The sequence below is a fragment of the Neovison vison genome, chromosome 7, assembly GCF_020171115.1.
Source record: "Neovison vison isolate M4711 chromosome 7, ASM_NN_V1, whole genome shotgun sequence".
Lineage (NCBI taxonomy): Eukaryota > Metazoa > Chordata > Mammalia > Carnivora > Mustelidae > Neogale > Neogale vison.
Window position 1 is genome coordinate 142,994,196 of NC_058097.1, and position 27,578 is coordinate 143,021,773.

Below are 27,578 nucleotides of genomic sequence, written 5' to 3' on the forward strand. Positions count from 1 at the left end.
GAGTATAAATAAAGCCTGTTTCCCAGGAACACTATGGAAAAACATGACATAAAGCTACAGGTCTTAATCTTGTCTGCAATTCCAGATCATCCATGAAACTGCTTAAAAATACCGTTCTTGACCTAATGAATCAGAATCTGCTGGTCTGGGTTTAGGTATTGGTGATTTTAACAACCCATACAAGTAAATCTGAGGCACAGCTAGGGGTGAGAGCCACTAAGATTACGCACTGTGAGGGCACATTGTAAATAGTGGAATCTCAATATAAATGCTAAATATTGTTATTATGGCTTGACATTTATTTTTTACTACCCTAAATTATTTATTAAGTAAGGATTTTACAAGCATTTCTTGTATTAGTGGTAATGGTGGAGCTGGAGAGTATTATGTCTTCACCATGCTGCCTGGCAAGAACCACCAATAGTGCGGTAGAATTTGTGGTCCTTCCTAGGCGGTGGTTCTTGCAGTGTATAGATTTCAGCCCTTGAATCTCTCTGTGCTATGGACTGGTTTGCTGATGCACTAGGCGTCAGGATTTCTTCTGATACTTCTAAGGAATGGATCACAGAGGATAACCTCAAAGAATCTGTAGGTAGTATCTTTGCCAATTCAGTAAGAATTCAAGACTCTCAGAACCCCACAGTAGTGTCCAGCTCACTCCTCTGTAACAGGCTGAAGGATGAAGGCAAACTTTAGCTTGTTAACACTGTGATGAACAGGCTTGTTGTAGGTAGCACCCTTAGGAACCAGGCATTTGCAGCCACCATATCACACATGAATCTGACATAGGATATAACCTTGGTTGGCCTGGTATCCTAGTCTGCACACTTTATTGGGCTAGGTTAGACAGGGGGCCCTGTGGAGGGCAGAGAGCTGGTGGTATTCCCAGCAGGGCATCCTGAGAAGAAAGCACATTACATCAGACTGCTTCTTCTTCCGTAGCTCCTGGATATACTTCTAAAGTCCTTACCTTGGCTTACCTTTGAGCTGATGGCTGCAACCACATGGAAAGGGAAGAGCCATTCTTCCACAATCCTTTCTGAGCCTACTACTGATTAATATTTAAATATGTAAATACAGTGGTCGCAAGCCCCTTACGTGTACAGTTGGTTTTTTGTTGTTTTGGTTTTGTTTGTTTTTTTGTGTGTGATTTTTTTGCCAAGTATGTCCACACACTGGTACTAGAAGTGGCAAGCAAGACCATTAATGACAAGCACAGGAAGTTGGACTTATAAAACTTTTGCCAGGTTGGGAAATGGTTAGACCTTGGTGTTGAACATAGAGACTATCTCTGTTCTTCAGTTTCTTAGGAAATAACCCATGTCAGGACAGAGATCCTCATAGAACTAATTGGGCATCCAGTATACTCAGAAAGAACCAAATTTGTCTCTTGACAACATTCACTTGCTAAATCTCACTGGCAAATGTTCTCACCCTGAAACATTCAGGAATGTAAGCTCTTCTTACTAGATTGTGTGCTCCTTGAGGGCAGTGACATTATATCTGCCTTTTGCTATTTCTTTAACACCTTGCACAGTGCTCGTCATATAGTAGGCACCAACAAATATTTAAAGAGGAAATTTTGTTGAATTTTTCCTTCTGGTGGGCATAACAGGAATGTTATTTGGATCTCTACTCACTGCCTATAGGAAAAGGGTTATTTCCCTGTATTTGTATTGTTAGCTTATTTTAGAAGGATGTTTATGAGTGCTAGTGGATATACCTGGTATGATTACTGTAAACAATTATTTTCAGAGTGATGTGGACAAATAATTCAGTTCTCTTGTGTGCTTCCACAGTAGGCAGGTGGTCAGGTCCATGTTTGCCCATCTGGGATATCACTTTGAACTTGTGCCTTGAAAATGAAGTTATTAAGACATTCTGTTTCTCTTTAGAAGTCCCGGGTGTTGCCCTTTCTTTCTCTTTTTAACTAGAGTTCAGCAAAGCAAACCATTCGTTATATATTAAGAAAAATTACAAAGACTATGCAATATGTATAATGTGTAATTCCTTATTAGTGTGACTTTTGCTCTCCTAAATGCCTACTCTGTCAGATAAAATGAATTTTCTCATTAACCTCATGCATGCCAACTTGTCAAATTATGATGAACCAAACAAGACTCTGCCCAGAAATTGAGCTGCTATCATGGCATTTATATGGCTTTGCCAATTAGTCTATAAATAACATTTTTTAACACACTTCAGAATTTTGAAACTAAACCGTTCGGAATGTTCTGAAATACAAGAATAGCAAAAAGACTATCCAAAGAAAGTTTAAAAAATGATTTGCCTTATTAGAGGAAATGAACATTATTTAGAGGAACAAGGGATCAGATGATCATATAGACATTCAACAAATATTTATTGAATGTCTGACCTGTACGTACAGTTTTCTTAGATGCAGTAGCTGTGACTTAGTAAAGAAGTTACTGTGATTACAATTTTCAGTAGAAAATTGTTACCTGGTATATATTATATATATATTGGTATATATTATACCTATATACATTATTATATTACACCTATATACATTATTCAGGATATTAGCAATGGAGTACCAAGATGAATAAGACAAATTACCATATTTACGGAACTCATATTTGATGGTGAAGTCAGATAAACAAATAATTAGAAAAGAAATTGGTGAAGTGATAGTAGCGGTGTGCAGACATAAACAGAGACAGCATGGTAGCAGTTAAGGATAGAAGGATAGACACCAGAATAGGAAGGATTTGTAAAGTAAGAAATTATTTGATATAATTATGAAGCTCAAGGCATTTCTAAAGAATGAAAATGACTTAGAAGAACAATAATTGACCTTTGTTTTAATCACAGTTTTTGAGTTCTGTCCAACATATGTTTAGAGGAAGCTCTGAGGATTGCATGAGAGATTGGCCAGGGACATTGCCAGTGCTCAGTCTCTCATCAGAGTAGAGAGTAACCCATTTTTGTTTTCATCATGCCCACTGCCTTTTGACAAAGATGTACAAAGGTGGAAGTTAACAGAACCCGTCTTCTCTTGAAGGCACTTTAGAGAGTAACTCTTAACACTTAAGCCTCTCTGCTGAAGATTTTTACCCTCCATGCCCAGCAGCCATATAAACTACTTTTTCCAACCACTTTTTGTCTTCTCCTTAAAAAGAGTTCCGATAAATATGACTTTCCCCATCAAGTACTTCCAGTGACGTTTTAGTGTCCTGTGGGTATTCTAATGTCCTTCATATGCCCAGCTGGTTTACCCATTAATCTGGATCTGCCAAGAACCACTGAAATCAGAAAGTGACATAACCAGTCTTGCAGTTTAGAACAGTTGTTAAAAGAGTTCATACCTGCAAGGTCTGCAGAACAATGCCTGGCATATAATATGCACCGCCGAAGCGAGCACGCCATTAATCTGGATCTGCCAAGAACCACTGAAATCGGAAAGTGACATAACCAGTCTTGCAGTTTAGAACAGTTGTTAAAAGAGTTCATACCTGCAAGGTCTGCAGAACAATGCCTGGCATATAATATGCACCAATAAAGATGAGACATTATTGTCACAACCATAACCACTACTACACAGTACTATCAAGTGAAATAAGACATAGATACACACTTTCCACCCCCGCTTATCAATGACACAGATAAGGTCTGTCTCCTTTGCTAGTGTGGTCCCACGAGAACAGAAAGCACATTTCTCTTATTGACTGATTTATGCCCAGTACTTACTTAGCATTGCTCAGTAAAGATGTGTGGAGTAAATCAAGAATAAGCTAACTTAATCCTCGTAACCCTGAAGTTCTTTTTTGAGCTGGTGTAGTGAACTAATGTCATTTTCCCTTAAAGTAAAGTTGATACTCAGTCAACTCAAATTTTATATTGATTTTATTTAAGAGTGTAGATTCTCATCACAAGTAGGAAATGAAAAGAGAAGTATGTAATTAGGAGAGGAGAAGGATAGGCACCATCCAATTAATTAAGCAATGATGCAACTCTGGTCCCCTTATTGTTTTAATAGAAACATTATTTCCCTTTTCTTCCTGATTCAAGGAGGTGTGGGGATGAGATGAAGATTGCAGGAGCATTAGAAAGGAAGAGTCACACCTAAGTGGATTCTGCAAGTGTAGACAGTACACCTGTGAAGCCTGGCAGTGGAGGGAAGGGGGGAGCAGAGAATGACAACTTCATTTCCTTGAGAGAAACCAAACATGGATCTTTGTAAATCTTATGTTCACTTTTTGAAGGGATAATAATAATAATTAATAAGTAACATTACAGGGCATGCTTTGGTTAAAAAGTGATTTGTACTTGTAATATAATTATATAAAATAGTAATACAGCCTCAGTTTTTCCTATGTTAAATGGGGACATAAATATTCTTTCTCATATAAGGTATCATGTATCATGGAAAGTGCTTTAACATGCTGATACATACTAAGGATTCATGAATGTAAGTGTTTGTCATTGGTATGTCTTTATAAATAACTCCTGACCTCTAGCCCGGAAAGGAAACATTCATTAACCTCACTTCACAGAGGAGGGAACATCAGCTGGGAGAAATGAACTGACCTGACTTGTCCCCTCTGTCTCTTAACTAGAAAATGGAAGAGCCAGGATTCTAATTCAGGATTCCATAAAAAAAAAAAATTTCTTTCTTCTGACATAAATTCTGATAACTTTTTTTTGAAGTTGCAAAGGTTTGTTTGTTTGTTTTTAATTTGCCAATCTTAATAATGTACTCTTTTTCTTGTCTGCAGTACATATTTTTTATTTTTTTTAAATGCAGCATTTATTTATTTATTTAAAGATATTTTTTTATTTATTTGTCAGAGAGAGAGAGAGAGAGAGAGAGCGCGAGCAAGCGCGCACACAAGCAGGCAGGCAGAGTGACAGGCAGAGGCAGAGAGAGAAGCAGGTTTCCCCCTGAGCAGGGAGCCTGATGGGAGACTTGATCTCAGGACCCTGGGATCATGACCTGAGCCCAAGGCAGCTGGTTAACCAACTGAGCCACCCAGGCGTTCCTGCAGTACATATTTTTAGAGTTTGTCAGGCTTTACACTTTAAAAATGGACTCATTTGATGGTCAAACAGAAATCATTACCATTAATATATGGTGAGATGATTTCTGTTTGAACATCTTCAGGTTCTTAAAACTAAAGGGCCATGAGATTGGAAAGTGAGATGTAGAAGGATATTTGCATCCATCTACATAGTAGAGGGAGAGCCAGGGAAGGGGGAAGACGTACACTTATATGGGTAAAGGGATACACCTGGAAGCTGGGTTTCTAGACAGCTCAGCATCTGGGAAGAGGCTAAGGCAAGAACACATCTGCAGTAGTTACACTTGAAAGGAGTAACAGAATCCTCTCTGCCTGAACAATGAAAGGGCAAGTCACCAAAATGAGCAAAGGAATAAATGAGCAAAGGAATAAATGAGCAAAGGAACTAATATGTAGCAAAAGGAATACCTTATACATTCTATTATTATTAAATGCTAGTTGTGCATCAGACATTGCTCTACTAGCTAGATACTTTACATGTCTTATCTTTACTCTTTAATAACCACGTGCTATCTTCTCCAGATTAGCATAGCTACTAGGAGCACAGTCTGGAGATCTTTCATTTTTCCTGGGTACCACACTTGTCCAGGTGAGTACTGAGTTGGCTGTTTATGAAAACTGGAGTTTGGCTTTACCTGTAAGAGGTACCGAAAAGTGTAGGTGATTGGGAATGAACAACTTGTCTCAGATGTCATTTATTTTATTTTGTCCTGAGGGCAGCAATATTAAACGGGGGATGTAACTGTAGGCTTGACTCTGGAAAATTCTGACTTGGACACTCTTGAAGGTCACCTGACTAACTCTGCCTCTGGTGCGATTTTCCAGGCTGCTAAGTACAATCAGGGGTCACCAATGTTTGACCAGCTGATCATAGGCACTGGCAAGGGGGCATGTGTGTTCTGATTGTTGTTTACTGGGTACTACATACTTGGAGAGTTAAAGGGAGCCTTCTGTAGTGCCACTTTTCATCTTCTCCAGTTTCACTACCTCCTACTCAACTCCCTTTATTAGGTACACGCAGCAGGAAGACCCTTAGGGTTTGCCCAGAGCGGCTTCATTGAAAAATGCCTCAGGCTTCCCTTACTGCAAGTGGAGGGTGAAGGAAAAGAGCTCAGAATCTGCACATGCTTCCAGGAGCAGAGCTACAGAAATACCCAGGCTTCTGTTAATACTTCTCTAAAATACCTGCTGCTGATGGACTTAATTTTCCAAAATCAAGTTTAAACTGCCCTGAAAACTTTAGGTTGCTAATGAGTTAGGGAAAGCCTGCTTTGGAATGGAATGGGATCTTGAAACCACTGTCTCATTAACCTGAGGTTATCTTTTTTAAAAATTATTTTTTCTAAATTTAGGATTATTTACAAAGCTCCATCAAGTTTCTCCTCCAAAAAATGCCCTGAGATTCCAAAGAGATGTATTAGCACCTTGCACACAATAATAGCTCTTAGATCTTCAAACTTCTATATCAGAGATGATATCACTTTGAGCATAACCATGTATTTGTTTCAACAGAAGTGATGGAGCAGAGAAGAATTAGTCATTCCCTGCTTGAAATCAAGTATAATTCATTATTTAGTGAATGTATATTAGTTTATTATTAATCACTATTTACAGAGTAAATATTGTAAGTATTTTTCTCATATGTCATACTGTATTATTGTCTATATGCTCGAGTTTTTCTGACGTGGTAATTGTTACAATACATCCCTGTAAGTACATTTTCTCTTTTTTCTTCCTGCATTTTGATCCTCATTGTACCAGTTATTAACTTGGAAACCTTGGAAAGGTTAATTCACTTATTTAAATTTAATTTCCCTAACATTTTTAAATGGGATATTACTTGAATAGGTTGAGATAAATATGTAAGGTCATACAAATTTCTTTTAATTCAACTCAATTCAGAACACACTTACTGAGCATGTATTCATCAGTTGTTCTGTATGTTATTTTATTTCTTCTTCTCAATCACCGTACGGAGTAGGTATTATCCAGTCATATAGAGGAGGAAACTGGAGCTCAGAGTATTAAACAATTTTCACAACCAGTAAATGGCAGTCAGAATATGAATCTTAATCAGTGTGATTCTGGTGTGATTCCAGTGTGATTCTCTGGCTGCCTCCCTAAGCACAAGTCACTGTGTTTCATACTTTATTGTTCATTTCAATGTGATCTTTCATTAGTAAAATACTTCTCTTACATGTCCTGTTTTACAAAGTTATTTTGTCATGGGATTAATGTCATACATTGGATGCCAGTGTATTGGATGCCAAATAAGAGCCTTGGCAGGTGAGAGAAGGATAGATGGTATTGAAAATCTGGAAAAGAGAATGGAAAAGATAGAAGTAAAATAAAAGGTGAGTAGTTTATTGGCCAGGGAAATTCACACCCAGAAGGTAAGTTTTGGTTGGGAACATTTGCACAATATTGAAAAAATACATACTCCTATCTTGAGTTTTAACTTTCTTTGTCATACTTTTTTTTTTTTTTAAGATTTTATTTATTTATTTGACAGAGAGAGATTACAAGTAGACAGAGAGGCAGGCAGAGAGAGAGAGAGGGAAGCAGGCTCCCTGCTGAGCAGAGAGCCCGATGCGGGACTCGATCCCAGGACCCTGAGATCATGACCTGAGCCGAAGGCAGCGGCTTAACCCACTGAGCCACCCAGGTGCCCCCCTTTGTCATACCTTTAATAATTCTTCCCCTCTTCTCCTGCAAATCCTTTTGTTCTTGGACAGTTTTGCCTTTACTCTAGCAAACTGGCTTTTTCTCAGGAGTTGTGTATTTTCAGCTCCTAAACAGCTAAATCCCATCAGCATCAGAATTATTGCTCTACTCAGAATGTGGTTCTCTGGTAAGGCCGCTGATAAAGAGTTTTTAGATGAATTCCACAAGAAATAAGGTTCTATTGATCAAAAAAATGATGAACATGAAAATAGCACTATGTTCCAAGTATTCTGTTAGTTTCCAGGAATATGAAGTCATGTTCAGCGACAGCATCCATTCTCCAAGATATGAGCATTTAAACTTGTAACAGTGACAGATGATAAGAGCATTAATAGAATTGCACCATAGAAACATGAGTGGAGAAGAAACTACCATAGGGAGGTCAAAACAGATTTATAGATGATGTGGTGATAGAAAAATTCTAGAATGGAGACTAAGAATTTCCCCTGCAGGAAAGCAAAAGTTGGGCAATGTAAGCCAAGGAAACAGTGTGAGCAAGGACAGGGTGGTATGAACACATCTCAGTATGTTTCCATCTGACAAATAAGATGAAAGTAGGAAAACGTCATATTAGTCCTAAGAGATTTTATCTTGACCTTAAATATCAAACAAAACAATAATAATAACAACAGAATTTGACTTCAGATTAGACAAAATATGTGCTACATATATTAAAATATGGGTACATTTATTCATTCAGGATTACCTGTTGGTTGACTCTTCTACCTACCAAACACTTGGCTAGCCACGAGCATTCAATGATGAATAAAGTGGACACAACCCCTGACTCAGAAAGCTTATTATCTAATGGAATAACAAACATTAAACAATATCAGATAGATAATGTATGGACTCTATTGTGGTAAGTAGTATGATAACATCAGTACCATGGATGAAAGAGAGGTGTCTCAGCATAACATTTGCTGGTGGGATTGGTGAACAAGATCAAAAGAAAGAAATTCAACCCAGGAATGAATACATACAAAATCAGCATAGAGGTTAAAGGTAGAAACTATCAAGTGTTTAATTTCGAAAAGAGACAAATACCTGCTTTGGCAGCAGTCTATAGGAAAGGGTTTGAAGCATTATATTTGACCCAAGTATAAAGAAGATTACCCATGTTGATGTTGCTGTTTGTTTTAAGTTAATCCAGTGGCTTCACTAAAATAAAAAAGATCAAAATTATGAGTATGATATTCCTACTCATTTTCCTGTTTTATAGATACATCTGATACATGCAGTTTGCTTTGAAATATATTTTAGTGACATTAACAAACTAAACTATTCACAAAGAAGGACACCTAGGACCTACAAATCATGCTGTGTGTCTCAGTGGATAAAAAAGAACAGCAGTTCCCAAGTTGGAGGTGGTACAGAATGGTTGTAAGAGCTACATCAGACATTATGTTCCATCCAACCTTTCTAGCTACTGGCCATACCTCCTTGAGCAATTTATTTAATTTCTCTAAGTCTTAATTTGTTAAACTTTATTGGAGATAAAAATATAACCTATTTCTTATGATTATTGTGAAGATGAAATAATATAATACATTTAGTATGTTCAGACTAATACCAGTCATGTAGTACATGTTCAACAAATGTTAGCTAATATATATTGCTGATGTCTGTCAATTCTGATCACCCAGTTTGCTTTCCTGATATTCTAACAGTTCCCTGGCTTATTTCTTTAGGAAACTGTTTTTCTTCCACTGCAATCCTATAATTCTTATGGAACTGCCAACCAAAATATCCATTTTCTAGACGATAGCGGTGGGGTTATAACCATAATGTTTCATCACCCTGGCCTGATAGATAATGGATCATTATGTGAACCTAGCTGGCCATTTAAATCTTTCCCTGATGTTTTTACTACGTATTTGTTTGTTTGTTTGTTTATTTTTAAAATTTTATTTCTTTCTTTGAGACAGAGACAACAGGGGTCGGGGTGCAGAGGGAGAGGGAAGGAGAAATCCAAGACTGCACTGAGTATCAGAACCCAACATGGGGCTTGATCTCACGACCCTCAAATTAGACCTGAGCTGAAATCAAGAGTCAGTCACTTAACCAACTGTGCCACCTAGGCACTGCCTTCACTGATGTTTTTACATGCTAATCTGCAGGGAACTTTGTCACCTTTCAGACTGTCATGATGTGACTTCATAGCTATAGAGACCATGTCTGTCATCACATGGGGAAGGCGGAATAGATGAAACCAACTTCTGAAAAGAAGTAGCGGTGAGAGATGGAGAGTCATGGTGAGAATAGGTTCAAGCCTTATCTCTTAGAGACCCAAAGATGCTCTGGCTCCTGCAGTTCTTCCTTTACTTAGGGAAACATCGCCAGTGACCTGCCAATAAATCTCTATGTGCTGTTTAAGTTAGTTTGGGTTGAGTTAGTTAGTTAGTTAGTTTCTTTCTTAAGATTTTATTTATTTATTTGCCCTAGAGAGAGAGAACACAAGCAGGGGGAGCTGCAGAGGGGAGAGGGAGAAGCAGACTCCCCTCTGAGCAAGGAGCCCAATGCAGGACTTGATCCCAGGACCCTGGGATCGTGACCTGAGCCTAAGGCCAACGCTTAACTTATTGAGTCATCTAGGCATCCCATTGGGTTGAGTTGCTTTTACTTGTGATTAAAGTTGTTCGAATGATTACTGTTGTTATATTATGGCATTTGGTGAAGGGCTACTAATAAGCATATACTTAGGAACTAAGTATACATTCTGAGTATAAATTCTCAGTAAATATTTTTAAATGAATTGAGTGTTTTTTTTTCATACTGATGAATTGGAAGATGGTTTTTGAATTAACAAATGATTATGAAGGATTATATAAAGTAGAAACATTCAGAATTAAATAAAATACACGATTAGACTTTATTAGAAGAAATGGCATAGGAGAAAATATTTGAGTCTCTCAAGTGAGGCATACTTAAATTCAAACCCCACCTTTATCACTTATTATCGGGTGGCTTTGGGAAGAGCCCTTAATTTCTCTAAGACCAGTTTTCCCTGTAAGAGAAGGAAAATAAGTACTCTGATATGATGTTATTGTATTAGCATAAACATTTTGTATCCTTGTATCTTCTCTAACTCCTAAGAATCTAGGCACTTTGATTGTATAATCATTTTTTGCACAAGATATAACATACTAATGTTAACAAAGCCACATTATTAAAAAAATGAAGTAAGTTAAAAAGACCATGTTCTAGATACTTTAATTTCAGAAGTTTCTAGAGAAAACTTAATTTTGTGTGCCATACTTTAAATATTTTTTAAATAACAATTTTCCATGAATAGAATGCCATTTAAATATATGTTAGCAATCTTTTAGAAAAATTGCAAAAAATATCTTAGCAAGCTTTAATTTTTGACTGTCTGCATTGGCTTTCCTGTTAATGACTCATTTCTATATCCCAATTATTAAATGTTTCATTGATAACAGTTTTCTTTGTATATTTTAGTATCTTTTAATGAAATTGTTTGTGCAGCCAATAATCAGAATAGTGAGGCTTGATCACAGAATCATGGCAGCCCTTGCTTCCTTTCGAATACTTATCTTTCCTGATAATCGAGGGTATTATTTCCCATAGACAGCCTTATACGTCTAAGACGTATTAGAAGCTGTCTTTAACAATCATTTTCCATTACCAAGGGAGTTTGGGATAATGGAATGTGTAGTCACTTTCAATTTGTGTCAAATTTCCTGATGCATTTGTACCACCAACATTTTATCAGCTTGTCAGTAGAACAAATGAAGTTGCAAATTGCATTGACTTTTTTTCATGAAATCTTTGAAACTGTTTATTTTTAACATGACTTCTCTCCTTTTTATTTCTGTAGTGTAGCAGGCTTGATTTTCAACGTTCAGGGTCTTTGTCACTTAGTGAGTATGGCATTCAGGCACAATAATTTCCTGGGGTCTTGAAGGTTTCGGGAGAAAAGATTTAGGCATATAGGGCATATTGAAGCCGAATGCAGATTGAAGCAATAAGCATGGAGCAATTTGATGAACTACCTGTAGACAGGAGTGGGGAATTTCTGATGCATTAGGAAAGCCATTATGCTCCTGTTATGTTCAATAGTCCAGTGGCCTAAAAGGTTAACGGGTGATGTATGTTTTCATTACCTCCTATGGGCTTGATGCCTCAGAAGACCCCAGATGGCTTTTGTGGCTGCAGTTCTCTTCATTTGCACTATAGCAACCTCTGTCACATCACACCAATATGTTTGTGAGGGTCAGTTTGCTTTGAGGAATAGTGTCCCATGATCTCTGTAATATTCTTCTGCCTGAAAATCTGCAAGGAGTTACCACCTGGAGAGTAACTGGAAGCTCTTCAAAAACACATTTTGATTTCTTGGGTGTCAGCTGTCACTGCAAAAGCAATAACAGCAATAAAACAGCATTGACATTAGTTATCATTTATTGAACATATATTATGTACCAGACATCCTTTACATACAGTATTTCATTGTATCTTCTTGAACTTAGTCCACCAAGCTAGGTGTCATGATTTCTATTTCATATATGAAAAAAGATGACTTCTAGAAAGTAACTTGTCCAAAACCAGATTCCTAGATGTGTCAGACAGAGATAGCATTCATACCAGGTCTGTCTTTCTCCAGGAAATTCTTAACAATTTAGATCATATTTAGTCCACCATGCAATAGTCACAGTCTAGTTGAAGAGAAAAATATATGTAAAGAATACCTATTATACAATAGTATTTTCATTTAGAAAAAATGTGTGTTTAAAGGGCAAGGGAAACAGTATATGTTAAGAGCTATTAATACCAGTCTTTAGGGGAAGTAATTAAGTCTGCAAAGGAGGGGATCAGAAAATCCATAGAAAAGTGGTAATTTATCAGTAGAAACACAGTATTACAAGAACTGGAACCAATATTTAAGCAAAGACCCAGAGTAAGCCTTAAAAGTACAGTGTGTTGGGGGAGCAGTAAAAAGTCAAGAGTGATGTAGGAATTGAAACACTCCAATGTCTACACCTGTCTGTATGAACATAGGAAAAACTAAAGGTGCAGAAGAGCACACCATAAAAGGAGAAGGAACAGGAGAGACTGAAGGAGGACTTCCTCTATTTTTTTAAAAATTGAAGTCAATTAAAATGTGAATTTATGGGAGACTTTTATTTTTAAAATGAAATGTGAAGATTGATACCTTTCCTACCTATCATCTGGGATTATTGGAACACTGGAACAGGTATTATATAGATACAAGTAGCTATTGGAGGATATATAACTTGCCTGTCTTGGTCATGACTGTCTCCTGTCATCTTGAAATTTTATTTTAATATTTTTCCAGGAAGGAAATTAGTTAAAATGAATAAATCAAGTTGTATTCACTTTAGTGTTGTTTCATATTTAGTAACATTTCTTTGCATAATAATTCAAGAAACATTTTACATGGAGTAGAAAGGAGGCAGAGGAGACCCCTCTTTTAAGGAGAGTCCTTTCCTTAAACAGTGAAGTCAATTTTGCAGAAGTTTCTGGTACAGATATCACAGAACTTAATAAGTAGTTGGAATGTCCTTAACATGAATCCAATATTAAGTTTGGTTTTCTAAAAAGCAAGTGTTTCTTCACTTAAAATGACCTTGTGTCATATGTGCAAAGAGGTTGCTTTAATATAATGGGACTGTATCTATACATTTGTCTTAGAATGCTGTGCATTTGTTTTAGAGTAAGAATTTCTCTTTCATTACATAGGCTATTATTTGCTTTGTCAATCCCTCTTGGCCTTGAGCACACTCTAGAAATAGGGATTCTTTAGAAATGCTGATAAGGATGTTCTACTAAATATTACCCTTTATAAATCTTTGAGGAGGCTCAGGAATTGGTGAAGCACTGTAAAGATTTATATAAGCAGACATACAAATCTGGGCAAATGAGGACACATAAGGGACATATCTGGGTCTACCGTCTCAAGGGCCTATGGTATGTAAGGATGATTAATTTATTTTGGAAACACAACAATAAATATGTGTCCCTTTGATTTTTTAAAACACCTTTATTGATGTCTAATTGATATGTACTAAACTGTACATATTTAAAATATTTAATTTTATAGTTTTGACATATGTGTATATCCATGAAACAATCACTATTATTAAGATATGAGCACATCCATCACCCCCAAAACTTTCCTGTTGTCTCTTGATTATTTTTTCTTCCCATGCCTTGGTGTCCCCTCCTCACAACTCCTGATGTGCTATCTGTCATAATTCATTTCCATTTTTAATAATTTTTTTTTTGGTTCTTCATCCTATTTTTATTTCCATAGCTTATGAAGAGTCAATTCCTTATTAATAGGATAGAAGTGCTTCCCCATCCTCAACCCTTGAGAACAAACCCAGAGCACAAATACTGCTACATAACAGTTATAAGAATTTTCAGTTATAACATGGGAAAGTTAGCCTGCTAATAGCTGGGATATGATTATATTCAGTTGACACTTGACATTCACTTTGTGTTCCAGAAAACATTAGGAATAGATTATGAAGTTTCAGGGAAATATCAGTTTAGTGTAGTTATCCAGTATAGGAAGGAGAGATTCCTGATTAATCTATAAAGGTTAGGAGAACTTGCTTCTGGAACATTTTCAATTCCCTAAGCTTCTGTAGCTGCAGAAAGCAGCAGATATCAAGCATGTTGTCTGGCTTATTTCGCTCAGCATAATTATTTGAAGACTTCTCTGTGTTGTGGCGTACATTAGTAGTTTATTCCTTTTTATTTCTGGTGTAGTTATTGCATTGTATGGGCATGTCACAGTTTATCCATTCTCCTGTTGGTAGGCAGAAGTCTCTTGAACTTAATTTACCTTTCATGACCTTTTGCCTCACGTCTCTTTTGTTAATAAATTCTTTGTGAAAAAGTATTTCAACAGCTAAGTTCTCCACTACCTCTTAATCATAGAAAGTAAAGAAGTACCCCTTAAGAATAATACACAGTGGTAGAATTACAATATTTATGATAATAATAGTAATAACAGCATCAGATGAATTTTATTGCTTTTTTTTTTTTAAAGATTTCATTTATTTATTTGACAAAGAGAGATCACAAGTAGGCAGAGAGTCAGGCAGAGAGAGAGGGGGAAGCAGACTTCCCGCAGAGCAGAGTCAATGTGGAGAGTCCCATAATCTCAGGACTCTGAGATTATGACCTGAGCTGAAGGCAGAGGCCTAACCCACTGAGCCACCCAGGTGCCCCTATTGCTGTTTTTTAAGCTGGACATAGCATCACTAATAATGTGAGATGTTCCCACCCCATTTTATTTTTAACTGTTTTATAACACAGCTCATGGGTTACAAAGATGTGACTAAAAACTATCATGATTAAATTTGAATCATTCTTTTAATAAATATATTTTGAGTGCTTACTCTGTGTCATGCACAGGACTAGGAATAAGGGATTCAAAAGTGACAAAAGGCACATCCTAGTTCTTTCATATTTAAAAGTGGATTTGTTATAAGCATAATGAGAAGTTTAAGTATATACACAGGCCCTTTCAAAGCCCTGGCTTTGGTAGTGTGTTCACATGGTTACATATTTTGTAGGGTTTGCAAAATCAATCTATTTTAAATGCACTGATAGAACCTACATCTCTCTACACTCAATTTTCCTACTATATACTTTTTCTCAGGAGTGGCATTTGAGTTGTCAGGGCAGTTTGGAGATCCAGCTAAGGGAAATTGGCATTGAGAAGTAGATGAATAGATTAAAAACATACATACTACATATGTGTAGTTTGGATGTAGTAGCTCAGATGCATGTGGTTCACAGATAATGGTAGGTATATTAATTTACGACTAGTCACCCCAGGTTAGACATGGTATGTAAAAATCCTGCTGTCCATTGTGCTACCTCACTGGGTTCCATGATCAAAAGGTGCATGTCCATAAATTATGTACGCAATATAGAATAAAGGTACCGGGGAGCTGCACACTAGAAGAATGTGGATGATAGAGGAAAAATTAGGTTTAAATTGGTCAGACCCAGAAGTTTGGGGGTGAGTGTGTATGTGTATGTGTGTATTGTGTGTATGTATACACACACATGTACATACACACCTCTGTATATACATAGAGATGTTAGACTATTAATTCATAAAACTATAATGTTATTTTTCTGTGAATGGGATGTTTGTACTATTTTTCAGCTTTCCCAATATTTGTGTGTGATTTATTTCCTCATTTTTTTTTAAAGATTTTATTTATTTATTTGACAGGCAGAGATCACAAGTAGGCAGAGAGGCAGGCAGAGAGAAAGGGGGAAGCAGGCTCCCTGCTCAGCAGAGAGCCCCACGTGGGCCTCACTCCCAGGACCCTGGGATCATGACCTGAGCTGAAGGCAGAGGCCTTAACCCACTGAGCCACCCAGGCACCCTTATTTCCTCATTTTAAGTAAAGATTAACAGGTACACTTGATTTTCTATTAGTAATTTTGGATTATTTTTATCAGGGTCCTTCCCCAACTTATAAATACTTGAGGCAACAAAAAACTAAGATTCATTGCTGTTCACATGTTGCAGTTCAGTGGGGAAGATAGACCTGTAAACATACAATTAAATACAAGGGTAGAAAGGCTAAATAAGAGCACCTCAGGGAGTGCCCAGGACAGGAATAAATTCTTACTTGGAAGGACAGAATAGACTTCTTGGAGAAAGTGGTGTTAAAGCTGAGATGGTCAAAAATATGAATGTTTTGTGTGTTCATGTACCTGTGTCTGGGTCAGGGGAGAAAGATAGCAGGGTGCTAAAAGTGTTTAACTTTACCCTTACACATACAGAATTTTAAAATAGGTGGGTGGTGACACAAGATCCAATTTTCCAGTTTTGTTTTTTAAACATGCTTTTTATATACATTAGTTACATACATTTTATATTTAATTCTGAGGGACATGAAATGCCAAGAGTTTAGACAGATGGACCATATATTTTTTTTTTAAGATTTATTTTATTTATTTGACAGACGGAGATCACAAGTAGGCAGAGAGGCAGGCAGAGAGAGAGGAGGAAGCAGGCTCCCCGCTGAGCAGAGAGCTGGATGCGGGGCTCGATCCCAGGATCCTGGGATCATGACCTGAGCTGAAGGCAGTGGCTTAATCCACTGAGCCACCCAGGCGCCCCTAGATGGACCATATTTGATTGTGTGTCTTCCAAAACTGTTTCTTTCCTCTAAGATATCCTAATATTCTAGAGGCAGTTGCCAAGGGGTAGTTTTCAAATGCAGTAGCATTTGGTGAAGGATTGCTCCTCATTGTGGTGAATGGTATCTGGGATTCCATTTTAAACACCAATAATGGGGTGCCTGGGTGGCTCAGCAACTGCCTTCAGCTCAGGTCATGGTCCCAGAACCCTGGGATTGAGTCCCACATCGGGCTCCCAGCTCTATGGGGAGTCTGCTTCTCCCTCTGACCTCCCGTCTCATGCTCTCTCTCTCTCTCTCAAAATAAATAAAAAATATTTAAAAACAATTTTTAAACACCAATAATGCAGGCCCCACTAAGTCATTGTAGATTTAATCAATGTTTGTTATTGAGAGAGGGTCAGAAATAATGGTCTGATGTGTTTGTCCATTTTCTACCATTTAATTTGTTTTGTGAGCTTGTTTTATTTATTGCTTAATTTATTGCTATCTTCTAAGCTTTATGTCCTTATGTTTACACAAAGGGTAAAAATCCCACTTTATAGATTGTTTTGAGAATAAGGGGATCTAATAAAATAATTCAGAGTAGAAGTTCCTAATATAAAATAGATGTTCAGTAAGTTTTAAACAAATATGCACTTTAATAGTTCTACCATTGTAGGCTTAAGTATTTAAATGTAAAGTTAGAAATCATCGAACTCCTAGAAGGAAACATAGGCAGTAAGCTCTTTGAGATAGGTGTTTGCAGTTGTTTTTTTTTTTATATGTGTTCTCAGGCAAGAACAACAAAAGCAACAATTAACCAAAGAGACTACATCAAACTAAAATCTTTTGCACAGTAAAGGAAATCATCAATAAAACAAGAAGGCAATCTACTGAATGGGAAAAGATAATTGCAAATGCTATATCTGATAAGGGGTTAATATGCAAAATGTATGAGGAACTTACAGAACTCAAGATAGATGCATAGATAGGTAGATAAACAGAGATATAGAGATGTATTTAAAAAAAACAATCCAATTAAAAATGGACAGAAAAGAGACTTCTAGGTAACTTATTAGTTGAGTGTCTGATTCTTGATTTGGGCCCAGGTCATGATCTTGGGGTTGTGGGCTAGAGGCCCATGTTAGTGGAGCCCACTAAAAAAAAGAAAGGAAAGGAAAGGAGAGGAGGGGAGGAGAGAGGAGAGGAGGGGAGGGGAATGGAAAGGAAAAGAAAAGAAAAGGAAAGGAAAGGAAAGGAAAGGAAAGGAAGAGAAAAGAAGAGAAATCAAACCTGGAAACAATAGTCATAGACCTTTCAGGATCCATGCAGAAATAGAAAGTTCTTCAAATTCTAAAAATGAGGAAATTTTGAGAAATTAAAAGAGAAATAAATACAGAAGAAATACTGATTTTTTTTTAAAAGATCCATGCTGTTAAAGGGAAAAATGCCATGCACAGCTTGGTTTTATCATAAAATTTTAACATTTGTTTCACTAAATTGAAAAGGAGATCATATATAGACAAGTGAATATTTACAAATTGAATTTATTTTTTTTTTCATCTTTAATACAAATTCAGCCCCAAGCTGCTGGCCTTTAAAAAAGCAACACTCTTATCATTTTTTGGGTGATGAGATAAAGAAAAAAAATTAGGATTTGAAAAAAAAAATCAATCATGATCCAGTTAAAAAAAAATAGCAATTTTAGGGTGATTGGCCTGGTGTCCCTTAGTGACAGGGTAAATAGGAAGAGAGAAAGCGAAGTTATATTTATTGAGCATTTATCAAGAATCAGTCCCCAAACTAGACACTTTACATTGGTTATCTGATTTAATTTCCATAACAGTAATTTGGAGTTGATATTATTATTTTCATTTTTTGAAGTGAAATACTGAGGCACATTTATCAGATAACTTTCAAAAGCATTCTTACTTAAGGGGGAATGGAGAGGCACCTTAGGTTCAGGTCATGATCCTAGGGTTCTGCTTCTCTGTCACCTTATGCCCCTCTGCCCCGTTTGTGTGCTCACATGATTTCTCTCTTCCTCTCTCTCTCTCTCTCTCCTCTCATTTTGCTCTCTCTCTCTCATATAAATAAATCTTAAATTAAAAAAAAAATAGAAAAAGAAAAAAAGAAAAGACAAGGGGGAGTGGAATTGTAGATAGGTTTTTCCAGGCCCCAAGGCTCAGGCTGATGGTCTCACCCATGGCCCAGAAAACAAACCAACAAAAAGCTCCTATTTGTAAAACGGAAGCTCAGCAACAGCCATATCCTAAAGTCCCATTTCCTCTTTGGAAAAAAGGCAATGTCTTCAAAGGCAAAAAGTATCTTATCTCTATTCCTTCAGGATCTGAACCCATACTATTCAGTAAGGTGACCCACTTACTTAAAATTACATGTTCTCGTAGATGCATTTTTAAAAGGTTAGAAGAAATAGATACAGTAAATTATAATAACTCAATAAATAAATACACAATACTATTACTTAAGCCTAAACAATATAAGATTATTAATGTAAATTCTTTTCTTAGTACATTTTCAGAATCTGATGCGCATTTTACCCTTGGAGCTTATCTGGATTAGCCACTTTTTAGGAGCTCAGTAGGCACAGGGCATCAGGAACTGCCATGTTGGGCCGCACAGGTCTGGATAGTTCTAGTTAGGACTAGATAGACTGTCTCAGACAGGGAAACTTTACACCTTATTCATTAAAATATCAACATGCCCACTGACACTTCTTCTATATTGCTGACCTTCTCAGTGCTGCTTAAGGATGAGTAACTAGGTTTTAGAGTCAGGGCTCCATAAATCTCTGCCCCTTACTAGCCATGTGTCTTTGAACATATTATTTAACATGTTTTAGCCTCAGTTTTGTCATTTACAAAATGGGGACAGTGATGCCTAGCTCACAAGGTAGTGATAAATTAGATATAAATCTCCTGGCACATGACACTTGGTCCAAAACTAGATGCTCTTAATACTAAAATTGAATCTCATACTCTTCTGTGTGGACTTGAATAGAGATTGAGTGCACTATTCTTGACAACGGAAATTCATATGGTTTACTGGTCTACTTGTGACACTTCCCCACCCCCACCCCAGCCCCATCTCATTGCTGTACCCATAATGGTGAATCTGGGTTAGTCGATTACTCACCCTCTGTGCATAGATAAAAGTTTAAAAATTGGTATGGGTCTCATACACGTTGATGTATTTATTGTTTTCTTATACATTGGAGTTTCCTGCAGAGTGACAAGTGTGAGCTAATTGGGTTAATTTATAACCTTTTAGAAATCCCATTAGCTCACTCACAGATGAATACTCTGTAGTATTGAGCTTTTTAAGTATTTAAGCTCTTTAAGGCCCAGCTACTATCAACTAGAACAAAGGGAAACCACAGACCTACCTATTCTGTTCCTTCTCTCCATGTGAAACAGATTATTACAAGTCCATGCATACTTTATCTTGGTTTCTTCTGGTCCTAAGCTAATTGCACAAGTCTCCTTATGCCAATTCTAAAATGTGCTTAAGGCCCACATATACTTCTTGAGTTTCTTCCCAACAGTATATAGAAAATGCCTACTGAAGCAGGAGCTGTGTGTTCAAAACTCAGGATTCTATTTATGTTGTTTCTCCCATTTCTACCTATCTGAGAAGGGCCATCTTCTTACTGCTCTCTCCCAAAGCTGTTACCTCAGAATCAGCTGTTTATTCTCAAACAACTTCTTAAAACCAAGGCAGAGATGGTGTGGAGAATTCCAAATAGAATTATCTCAATATATTATTTTCCTTTCTTAAAAAATACATGCTAAAGAAACCAGAAATTATTCTCAATGTGTAGTTTTGATGAACTCAAAATTGTCATTCTATTGATTGTATCTTCTGAGTCAAAGTATAGCAACATTTGCATTCTGGCTTTGATTTCTCAAAATAAACCCCCAATTTATAGTAAGATCCTCTCACATCCTGTCTTACCCTCTCAAAACTTAGTTAATAAACTAAAATTTAAGAAATATTCACACAATGTTACTATAACTTGAATTCTGTATTTTAAAAACAAATTAATAAAACATGGTTTTTATATGTTTATAGAGGACTGCTGACAAGTGCCTGTGTGTGTATGCATGTACTCACATGCATGTGTAGGTATATATGCAACTTATATGCTAGTGGACCATAAAAAAGATTTGGCAGCAAACAAGAGAAACCATAATCTGAATAAGTCCTATAAATAGGAGCCTTCAAAATTCATCAAATATTTTATAATTATTTTAAATTTTTACTGTTAGGTTGTGAACAAAAATGCTTTACTATCTATGTCTTTTATAGATGAGAAAGCTAAGGTCGAGTATTTAAGTGATTTTCTTGGGGAGGATTTTTGGCTGAGCAAAAGATGTCACTTCACCTATACTACCAAATGTGCTGAAAACTTGTTGGTGAATTAATCAAGAATTAAGAAGGCCAAAGTACCATTTTAGAGGTATTTACAAGACTTTCTTTGCTAAATAAAGCCTTTTCTTTGACAAGAGAGAACAGCCTGATTTATGAATGTAAATGCATTTTTGAGGCTACGAACATCAGCTTCATCTCTTGAAAGATGTGGTATTATTGTACTGGAAAGCATCATTTCATGCCAGCTCCTCCTTCTCATCTCCATTCGTGGCTCTACCACTTTTTTGCAGTATGACACTGGAAAATTCCCTTTGTTTTTCCTATCTTCACTGCCCTCTAAAAAAAGTAATTCTCGATTCCCTATTTTCTCACGGTATAATAAAGCACAAATAAATGTGGTATGTCAATGTTTGTTGATAGTATTGAGACTGTTTGCAAGACATAAGGCATCCTTACCACACTCTTTTGTTCACTGAGCTTGGTAACTCAGCATGGCTCTGTGATAAAGACACAGGTTTTGGAGACAGATTGTCCTGGATTAGAATCCTTGCTTTGACATTCAGTAGATTGGAAATGGTGGAGAGGCGTTTAACTTTCTGAACCTCATTTTCTTCATCTGTGAAATGGCTACTTTGACCCCTCAGGGTTATTGTGAAAATGATGCCTACTGAGAAATATGCTCTAAAACCCTGCAGTTGATTACCATGGTAACTGAAAGAAAGCCACTCTGGAACTTATCTTGTGGCAAACTACTGTCACTTCTTTATCTTTTATTTTGTTTGTTTCAAGCAAAAGCCAAGCATATCCAGGCTTTAACTTATAACAAAAACCAACCTCAAGAGATTTAAACGTATTTCTCACTTTATTAGGTAGCTACGTTATCCTTCAAAAACAAAGACCAATACATTACCGGTCACTGGCCTCTTAGTTGTCATTATGACAATACTCCTCTTCCCTAACCATTTCTCATTTACATTTAATAATAATATTTGAGGGAATCATTATACACTAGTCTTGGTGGGAACAAAAAAAGAAGAAGAAAAGAAAAAAAAACAGAAGATAGATATAGCTGTATCTATATCTATAGATATATATATAAAATTAAAAAGGAGATAGTCAAAGATTCAAACTGTTTTTTATATGAACACCTTGTTAGCTGCAGCAGGTGCAGATAGACAAATCGATTGCCTATCAAAGTATCTGTAAGTGAAAAAACAAACCATCACCAACATGAACAATGGCAAGTAATTTCTGCATCATCTGCCAGAAGAGTCTCATATCACTCTCACTGAGTATTTGATTTAGACAGTTATCAGAATTAATTTGCATTACTCAAAGGAGATCAAAGGGCTGAGTTGCATTATTTACATGTCAGCTGTCCTCATTTACTATTTAAAATTATAAATGATCCCTATTCTTAGAGCAACATAAATGAGAATTGCTTTATGACCTGAAAAAAGTCACTACCATGTGCAGGTGTAACCCATGTTAAAGAACCTTCACCATTTTCTTGAGCCTGTCTAGATACAAAAGATGGTTACAATCGTCTGAAAATACTTTTATGTACAACATGAGAAGCACCCCTGTGATGTAAAAATAAGTGATCATTTAGTGTTTCTCAGAGAGGGTTCTATGGACATTTTGGGGGTGGGGCAAGTGTTCATTTTGAAGGACATTGTAGCACATCAAAAGTTGTTTAGAGGGGTGCCTGGGTGGCTGCCACTCTCCATGCTTGTATGCTGTCTCTCTCTCTCTCTCTCTGACAAGTAAGTAAATAAAATATCTGAAAAAAAAAATGTTTAGAATCCCTGTCTTAAATACTTTGGGACAACCAAAAAATAACCCCTGACACACAAACATTTCTAAATGTTGTCTAGGGGTATTCTATTCCCTAGTGGAGGACTACTGAGATAAAGCAAGGTAGGGATCATCTGGACACTAAGAGCCCAGGATCTGGATTTGACTCTTGGCCACATAAACTTATTAGCTCCATAATCTTGGTTATTTAAATTACCTGAACCTCAGTTTTATCTGCCTTCTTAGGGGATTAATAAATTAATGCTAATAAAAGTCATTAACATGATGCATGGCATATAAGAAGTCAAAGGGTAATAATTTGTATAGACCTTGACAAAGATGTTTTAATAAAAATTCATATTGGCTCAAAAAAAAAAAAGTGGCTAATGCAGTCAGTAGTGATGATGGTAGTTGTCATGGGAAAAATGGCACTGCTGGTAGTTGTGGTACACATAGGGGAAATAGAAGGAAAGGTGTTTAAGATGTTATCTTAGTGCCCATACTGCTTCAGTTGGAATGTCTGCCACTATGCTATTCAAGCCAATTCCCTATATGCCCTATGCTCCAGTTTCCTTCTATAAAATGATGACCACAATAACATGTACTGTAATTTGTGGTAAAAAAACAAAGAAATAAAATGCTATAAAATGAATCAGGTTTTGAGTTGCCTGTGAATTCAGTGGAGACAGGAGGAGAATGGATCATTTGACTTTTTGCTTCCAAAATCTTCAGCCACATTAGCTTCAGTTTTATGGGTGCTGTTGGCTCCATAGTAGTTAACTAGTCAGTTTCTCACAGAAGGTATGTCAAAGTGGCTCAACTGAAGGTGCTGTTGTTTTCTCTGGTAATGAGATCCGGCTCAGATAGTCATTACTTTTTTTTTTTTTTTTTGAACTTTAATAGTTCTATGTTTATGTTAATGTGTATTTTTTTTTCCAATTTATTTATTTTCAGAAAAACATTATTCATTACTTTTTCACCACACCCAGTGCTCCATGCAAGCCGTGCCCTCTATAATACCCACCACCTGGTACCCCAACCTCCCACCCCCCCCTTCTTTTTTTTTTTAAAGATTTTATTTATTTATTTGACAGAGATCACAAGTAGGCAGAGAGACAGGCAGAGAGAGAGGAGGAAGCAGGCTCCCCGCTGAGCAGAGAGCCCGATGCGGAACTCGATCCCAGGACCCCGAGATCATGACCCAAGCTGAAGGCCGAGGCCTTAACCCACTGAGCCACCCAGGTGCCCCAGATAGTCTTTACTTTCAAGAGAGTTTCATATTTAAGATGTACCCTAGGTTCTAGCCAAGGTAATCCATTCTCAGAATACCAAATAGCCATGATTGTAACAAGATCTCTTAGATGTGGTACAACATGAAGGCTACAGAGAGAGTCTGTATGAAATCCTAAAGGGGAAGAATGAAGCTGTTAATAGTTCAGCTTCAACGCATCTACAGATACCTATGCTTTCGTCCATAAAGAAAATAAATTGTCAGGATGTTTGTAATATTAAACATGTTGGACTTAATAGAGTATGTGAATCACATTGATGAATAGTATTTATTTGCTAATTTTGCCTCATGATTATAAAGGTGGCATATTTTGATTTTCTATATCATCCTCCAACATTATGGCCCAATATGAACTTTAAAAGATGACTGGGAATTGATTTTGCAAATGAGATTTTTGGCTGTTATCTGGTTATTTCATACAGAATTTGCAGTACCTACTCATGAATGTGTTGTTGATGATCACCATATTATGTTGCTTCTCAGAATCCGTAATTGTTAACAGATAGAGATGTGATATCCTAGAATGCAGGGGGTTTCTTTTATTATAATATCAGTCTGTTTCCACCTGGGAGTAATTTTTAAGAAAGTAATGACGTGATATTTCAAAAGGATGATTTCATTCCTCTGTAGATACCGTTTATTTGTTTATTGAGTGACTATCTAATCTACACTACATGATGCCTAGCCTAGTCATGTTAAAGATATGGACATAAATGAAACTGTTTATACACACAGAGGGGTTTGGAAGAATAGTATATTTGATAAATGTATTAAACTGTTAAAAACGCAATAAAGGAAACTGTGAGGGGGTACAGGATGGAGTCAAAAAGAATAGAGATGGTGATGCCTTATTTTAAGTCTTACAATATCCTTCATACAAATAACTCAGAAGACTCAGGCAATTTCAAATCTAGGAATGAATCTTTTTAGCCCTTATTCCTACTACTTCTCGATATGCATGCCATGAGTGTTGTTTTATTAAAGACATGGGATAATGTAGACTTCCCAATTATATAGACAATGATCCAGTTCCTCCTGCTCCACATACTAGCTGTAAGGCCTTGAGCAAGTTACTGTATTTTCCTTAGCTACAGTTTCTTTGTCTGTAAAATAGAAAAGGTAAAATAACTCATTAGGGTTGTTGTGAAGATTAAATGCAGTGATTCATATAAGAGAGAATGACAAAGTATTTAATAATTGTTAGCTATAATTATCTTATAGCTGATAATTTTTCTACTTTGTATTTAATAATGAATGCACTTTTTTATACTTTTAAATTATTGTTCATTATAGTTTGCTTGTTTGAAATGGATATGCTTATGTATTCCTACCTATGAAATCCAGGGTCTTAAATTGTTACTTTGTCTTCAGTGCCTTTCAGATTTCTTCCAAATGTGTGAATGTAATACAATCACTTATGAATATGTTCCATTTTTTCCTAAATACAACCATATCTATTGAGGACATTATAACATATTACTGAACATAGTGCCTCAGTACCAATTAACTAGAAAATGGACCCTCAATACTAACTTGTTGAAATGAATAAAGCTATAAACAGGTAGTTACTAGTTGCTGAGTTTTGTTCAATCAAATGTTGTACATCCTGCATTTTCAAGCATTGTACGTTGAGACCCTCTAAATGATTTTTCTGTACCAACTTCAAACTACATAAGTTTAGGAAGGGCACTTCAATCCATCCAGCAATGGTTCCCCCTACAAAACAGCAGTTCAGTTGGTATGCATCACCACCTTTGCTTGTAAAGTAATATTCATTTGTGGAAATATTTTAATATTTTATTCACTTTGCCTTTATTACTTTACACAAATTGATGGTACAGATAAAACTGAAATTGCTGAAACTGATGAGGAGAGCATAGGTTTCATAAACTCAATATAATTAAGGCAAGATGGAGATCATTAGGCTTGCCTCAACTTTAGCCTCTATCAGGCATTCACTGGTCTTAAGCCCAATCAACTGTGTGTTCAGTTACAAAGGAAAAGGATAAAACTGAAGGGTACAGTGCTAGAAATATACCATTAAACGGTGTGCCCAAAGGATAAGCTGCCATTAGGGATTTTGTAATTGGTTTTAGCATATTGGGAATGGAACACCTGTTAGAATCTTTGAATCTTTTGTTTAGCTTGTGAATATTTACCGTACTATGAAAGTTGAAGATAGTTTACCATTTTATTCCTTTTTATAAAAAAAGAAACATTGAATTGATGTAAACTTTAAGTTGTCCATATTTAAAGGTATAAAGATTGTCTTCCATCCCCAGGTTTTACTCCCCCTGTGCCCAGACATTACTGTTCTAACACTAGAGGACAGCTTTGCTAATTTCATAAAGATATTTTTAGGTTTAGTGAAATTGTTTAATAAACCATTTCTGTCTCTTGTAAGTGCATCTCAGTTATAGATAAAAAAATAAATCAAACCCAGAAACTTTTAATTTGATAGAGATTATAGTCATTAACTTAAATCTTTTTTTAAATTTTAAATTATATGATTATTATCAATGAGTTCAGTATCTATGTATTTCTGTAGTACTTTTTAAAAAATTACTATGTATGTCCTAATTTAAACAACAACAACAACAACAAACCTAGACTGTCTTTGGAAGAGAAATTGGATTCCTTTCACAAATTTTGCCATTCAAAAGCATACATTATCTAAATTTTAAGATGCAAGGTAGCTGTTTTATTGTAGACCACTTTAATATGAATGTAAAACACCTGGGACTCTTTTTAAAGTTTTTTTTTTTTTTTTTTTAATTTGAGAAAAAGAGAGACAGAGGAGAGGGGCAGAGGAAGAGGGGGAGAGAGAGAATCTTAATCAGACTTACTGCTGAGCAAGGAGCCCCACTTGAGCCTCTATCCTAGGACCCTAAGATCATGACCTGTGCCGAAATCAAGAGTTGGACTCTTACCCAGGCACCCACTGGGAATCTTTTCAGAGCACAGATTTTTGATTTTGTAGGTGTCAGGTGAGGCTTGAGATTTTGCATTTATTTATTCCTTCCTTCCTTCCTTTCTCTCTTTTCTTTTTTTTTTTCTTTCTGTCTTTTCCCTCTTTATTTCTTTCTTCTTAATTTTTTTTTTTTTAATTTATTTGAGAACAAGAGGAAGAGAGCAAGCACAAGAGATGGGAAGGGACACAGAGAGGAGAAGTAGACTCCTTGTTAAGCAGAGAGC

General features: G+C 36.4%; 1 pseudogene; it reads right to left on the reverse strand.

Moving 5' to 3' along the window:
* Window positions 1-356: 356 nt before the first annotated feature.
* LOC122913487 overlaps window positions 357-27,578 on the reverse strand; it is a 67,109-nt pseudogene continuing 39,887 nt past the window's right edge.